Here is a 6,349-nt window from a genome sequence, read left to right on the forward strand (position 1 = left end):
TATAAGTTACAACCGTTATTTGTATATAATTATATTATAAACTTATAAGGTAAATGTTTAATGCTATTACTACCGTATACTTTTTCAGAATTTTCAACGTTCATTTATAAAGTATGATGTGTAATTTTTACCAAATATTTCGCGTTTCAGGGAACTTCTTTTAAAGTGGACACATTTCAATAGTTGTAGGAAGGGTACTGGGTTCCCTTAAGCCCCTCACCTCACTTGAAGCCTTGTACCATGTTCACAAGTATGAACTTGATTTACAGAAAACATATGTATAGCAAAGTTAAAATATGTTATGCTAATATTAAAGTAAAAATATAAACAACATTACAGTTATATGTAAAGTATACAATTTTAAAAGACACAGTTTAATTTTTTACGATTATTTATTCGCACTTTACCGAAAATATGACTCTTTACAATTCAAGAACAAATGGTTTATAAATGTTTTTTTTCTATGCAAATTTTTCACACACCAATTATATTTATTAGTTAATGTACCATGGCATTATGTTTTTTGTTTTATTTTAATATAAAAAAAAATTCCAATTCTTCGTAAATTATAGATTCGCTTAGTCTATACAAGTTAAAATTTTAACACGCAAAAAAAAAAAAAGAATATGTCAATTTTTAATAACTTTATTGTATTATTCAATGTAATAGTGTAAGAATGTCAAATTTTTTATGTATATGATAATGTATAAAACCTATAGACATATTTTGGGATAAACTACAATGACTCATTGGTTATGGATAATTAAACTTTATATAACTTTTAACGCACATAATTGGGCGCCTCACTTATAATAACGTTTCAAAATATTATTCAGGCGACGCTGTAGGTCGTCCAAACAATGCTCGTGTGTGCACGCGTACCCGCATATACTGAGACAAACAACTCTAATGTTCGCACACGATAAATGTATTATTACTATTTTACTATTTAAAATTTTGCATTTTTAATAAAAATGTAGGATTAAGAACATACAATCTTCTTTTAATTAATTTTAGTAGGGGTACGATCGTCCCGTCGTCCAAGCCACGAGCCGCCACTAATATTTTGGATCAATTTAACAAAATTATCAATAACCGTTAAACTTCTATTAATTCGACGTGAAATTACACGATTTGAAAGAGTAGACTCGTTATAAGCGATAATTTTACCCCTTTATTCATTTTTAAGTGGTTTTCCTCTACCCATAGTAAAAGATTTGAAACTAAATTATAATATTAAAGATTTAACATTTTTTATATTACACATAATTATTGTATGAGTGTTTTGCCAATTTTTTAACAAATAAACTTTAGGTATGCTATAGTAAAGTTATTGCCTTTAAAATTTTAACACGCAAAAAAAAAAATAGGTCAATTTTTATTAACTTCATTGTATTATTCAATGTAATAGTATAAGAATGTCAATTTTTTCATGTATATGATATATTATAAAACCTATAGACATATTTTTGGATAAACTATAATGACTCATTGGTTATGATTAATTAAACTTTTATTCAATTATGTGCCTTTATCTTATTGTTATATAGTATAGATAGTTGCTATTGCTATCATTTACTTTTACAAGAATGTTAAAAATTCTTTTCATCAAAACTAATATAATCATAAATCGTTCACACACCAATGATTCACTTAGGCTATACGAGTGCTAAAATAACAGTCCAATATCACGGAAATAGGACCATCTTGTACGATGTGGTATTGTTTAATTTAGGATTTCAAACACATTTTTATAATGTTGGCAGTGTTTTACACAGACACACACTTACGACTATACAAAACCGGTCGGTGACCTACTGCCACCGTCAAATAAGAACAATCATGCCCAATAACAAGGATCCCGAGATGAGGTGCAATGGTATACCCTAGGATTTTTCGTGTCACTAACGCAAATTATACAATCCTCAAAAACTACTAAATCTATGCGTTTGATTTTTTTATTAATGTAAAAACCACAAGCGTTTATGCGGAGGGATATGTAGTCAGTTTTGTACAGTCAACGGATTAAGTAAAATGTGTCTGTTTATTTCTATGAGCTTTCCAAATTCTTAATAATAAAGTTGTTAATGTTTTTCTACAGTATTTTGTTACTGGTTATAACCGTTATTTGTTCATGTTTATATAATGTATTGTAATGTAGGATAACGTTTTATAAAATAGATATTTGCTATTACTATCATTTACTTTTACACAAATATTAAAAATTCTTTTCATTAGAAATTAATTTAAGCATATATTTTTCGCATACCGATTCACTTATACGTGTGGACTACTAAAACACACAATCCAATATCAAAAGTTTTTAAACGAGTGTTGAAATTGACAAATTTTTGTTTGTTTTTGTTTAGAGAGTTTAAATCTAGGCTGTTTGCTATTAACCGCTGAGCAGTATAATCCACAAACATTATATCCTAAACAAGAAAAAATAATATGTTTATACAAACATATTATTAATAAAAGAGGTAGCACAGTGGGGTCGAGGCACAGTGTAGACAAGGCATAGATGGGACAAGTATAGATGATATTTGACAGTGATTTAAATCACTATCATAAGAAACGCTTCGATGCAAATCTGTAGATAGTATTTCATTTTAAAAAAAAATTTGTTAAAATAGCATATTTTTGAATACGGTAGCCGTTTGCGTATAGAAGATAGATCGTCGGGACAAATTTTTTGTTTTCATTTTGTAGTACATAAAATAAGCTTTAATTTGATATATGTTTAAAGGACGCAGTATTTCCGGAACATTTTCAAAAATTAAGTTGAAAAAGTTATTTTTTGTAAAAAAGTTACTATTTTAAATCCCCCCAGTGAACAGAATAAGTGGTAGATTTCCAAAAAAAATTATATCAAATGAAAGGGAAATATCTAAGGTTTTAATACAAAAAAATATTATTTTTATTTGTTAATTTTTGAAAAAGTTATGGCAGTTTTAAGCACAAAAAACATCCCGATAAAAGGTAATTTTTATCGCAATCATTACATTTTTTTTTAATTTTCGACAGCCATTTGCACATAGAAGATAGATCGTCGGGACAAATTTTTTTTTTTTATTTTATAGTACATATAATAAGCTTTAATTTTATATATGTTTAAAGGACGCAGTATTTCCGGAACACTTTCAAAAGTTCAGTTGAAAAAGATCTATGTTTTTTACAATATTTCAAGTTTTGAACGCCCCCTATATAAGGGGAAATTGTCTAATTTTAATAAAATGTATTTCAGATGAAAGATGTACTTATAATGTATTTAGAAAAAAAAAAATTGTGCTGATACATACATTTTTCAAAAAGTTATAGCATTTTTAAGTTGAAAATTAAAAATCGAAAATCTAAAATTTTAACGCAAAAATAGCGTTTTTTTAACTACGGCAGCCGTTTAAATGTAGAAGAAAAAGTGTCGGGACAAATTTTTTTTTTTCATTTTGTAGAACATAAAATAAGCTTTAATTTGATATATGTTTGAAGGACGCAGTATTTCCGGAACATTTTCAAAAATTAAGTTGAAAAAGTTAATTTTTGTAAAAAAGTTGCTACTTTAAATCCCCCCTAATGAGCAGGTTAAATGATAGATTTTCAAAAAAATAATATAAAATGAAAGATAAATATCTAAGGTTTTAGTATAAAAAAAAATTATGTTGATTTGTTGATTTTTCAAAAAGTTATGGAAGTTTTAAGAAAAAAAAGTGAAAAAATTTCAAAAATTAGCGATTTTTAAATTTGTAATTTTTTTGGATATTTCCCCCATTTGCGGGGAACGAGGGAATTTTTTTCAATTTTTAAGGGTAATGTCTTCAACTAGATACGATTTGTGATCTTTTGACGTATTTTTGAAAGAAATCGGTCCAGTGAGAGCTGAGAAAAAGTGGCAACAGACATAAAAAAAAAAAAAAACACATCATAGTAAAATTAATACCTTCTCCGCTTCGTATCGAAGCTAATAGTATGTCATTAGTAGAGCATTACTATAGTTAAATAAATATATTTTTTACTAAATAAAAATAATAACTACACAGATTAATAATAAGTAATATGTGCAAGGATTTGTTATAAAGCCACTCTGTCATAAATGACTAATATACCGATTTTGAAGTATTACCTATATTATCTCAATGTTAGTTAATAGTTATTCATTTCAATGACATTGACGATACTACGTTCATTAGTTAGTAAAGTTTCTGAATGATATAATATTCAACAGTCTCGTCAATCTTTATATAAATTAGGTATCCAAAGTCTCCATCATTGCTCAAATCATTTTGACGTTTTTGTGGTAAAATAATTCAAGCGATACAATATTGGTTACCAATATTAATAACGGCACTTTTATTTTGGTATGGAGATGAGCTTAAATATCTTTCACTTAAATTTAGCGATTTTTAAATTTGTAATTTTTTTGGATATTTCCCCCATTTGCGGGGAACGAGGGAATTTTTTTCAATTTTTAAGGGTAATGTCTTCAACTAGATACGATTTGTGATCTTTTGACGTATTTTTGAAAGAAATCGGTCCAGTGAGAGCTGAGAAAAAGTGGCAACAGACATAAAAAAAAAAAAAAAAGAAAAAAAAAAAAAATCATAGTAAAATTAATACCTTCTCCGCTTCGCATCGAAGCTAATAATGACTACCTTCTTTATTTAATGATATTAAATATGCATTTATACTAAATATAAAATTTTTTCAGAAAATCGTGTGTGTATTAATTACTATTCGGTTTACTAATAAGCAATTTTTTTATACTATACATAAATTTAAGGAACACGAGTGTGCACTTTACATATCCGATATTAACAATTTACACGCCCTCAATGATTTTATCACGTTTGAAATAATATTCCCTACAATATGTTCCCTGAATGATAATATACATTATACTTTATATAAGTACGTAATAGTTGCAAATTATTAGTATCAGAATCAATATGCATTTAGATCAAATCTCAAGACAGAATATATAAATTAATACTTAAAATATATAAATTAATACATTCGAATAATATACAAATCATTTTGATATTTTATATGACGTTAAAATAGTTTGTTTTTATCACATTGTGTGTTTTACATATTGTGTTTTATTATTAAGATAATAGTAAAAAGAGCTGACAAGTATAGTTTATGAATATCTTAAAGAAAATCAATCATGTTATTCTAAGCTTATGAGTATATATAATTTATAAATAAAATTATTTATAATCTTAAATGAACGACCATTGCTTTGGACACAAACAGAGCAGCCCACTGTTATTTCATATTATGATAGTGCTGAGTATATTACGACACATTTCTGTATTTGAGTTAACCGTCAATGTTACCTACTAAGTTAATAACTTTTCTAGTTTACTAGATATTGTTTTCCATAATCACCTGACTACATCCTTTACTTATTACAATAATAGCATATACATTTATACTAAAACTATATGTTTATATTTAATTTTTAATAATTTTAATTTAATAAGTTCATGTTACATTCCGTTTATACAAACCGTTGAACACTATCAAATAATATAGCTGGACGGCGGATCCTAATAGTTTATAATAGAAATGAAGTATTCGCCCGTACAAATCGAGTTGCAACCCGATGACGTCAAAATTATGTATTCATCATTTACGAAACATCGACTTAAACTTAAACGACAGCGTCGGGGTGAATTGGCACGCCGGTATATAGGGTTGTGACACATCAAACGCGCGGACTCGACGCGTACTCTACACAAGTTTAACCGTTTGCGCGTAGGTACTCTGGAAAATGAATTTTTTTTTTTTTTTTGATCAACCCGACATCGACTTGTCGATAGTGGTATCCATGACGATAGAGTTAGGGAGCCTTTGCGCTGATCGATGAAGCACCGCCCGACGTTGTAGTCGTAGGGTATAGGGTCGTACATGACAGCGTCATTGCCGACGGCACAATCACGGCGTGATAGGGCACGTCATTGGGCTCACCTTATCATAGCATAGAGTTACGTTAGCGTGATGTCATAAGGCTGTAATGTAATGAGCAAACTGTAGTAGGTTCAGGTATGACGTCATAACGGCTTACCCCTTAGGTTAATGATATGACGTCGTCAACCAGGGGTATTACGTCACGAGCTGCACTTGGATGCGTCCCCACGGGTGCCGTGGCCAGGGGGGTTACGGTAGGTCAGGTGTGACGTCACCATGACGGAATGCATCTCAGCTGTGCACCCATTGCACATTTCCCCGGGGGTAATAGATGACGTAATTAGTCGGCACCTTTGAAAGCCCGTACCACTGCACACCTGTACACCCATTGTTATCCCGAGAACAATAGATTACGTCATTTGTCGGCACTTTTGAGGGC

Source organism: Daktulosphaira vitifoliae, unplaced genomic scaffold, assembly GCF_025091365.1.
Source record: "Daktulosphaira vitifoliae isolate Bord-2020 unplaced genomic scaffold, ASM2509136v1 Scaffold_2, whole genome shotgun sequence".
Classification (NCBI taxonomy): Eukaryota; Metazoa; Arthropoda; class Insecta; order Hemiptera; family Phylloxeridae; genus Daktulosphaira; species Daktulosphaira vitifoliae.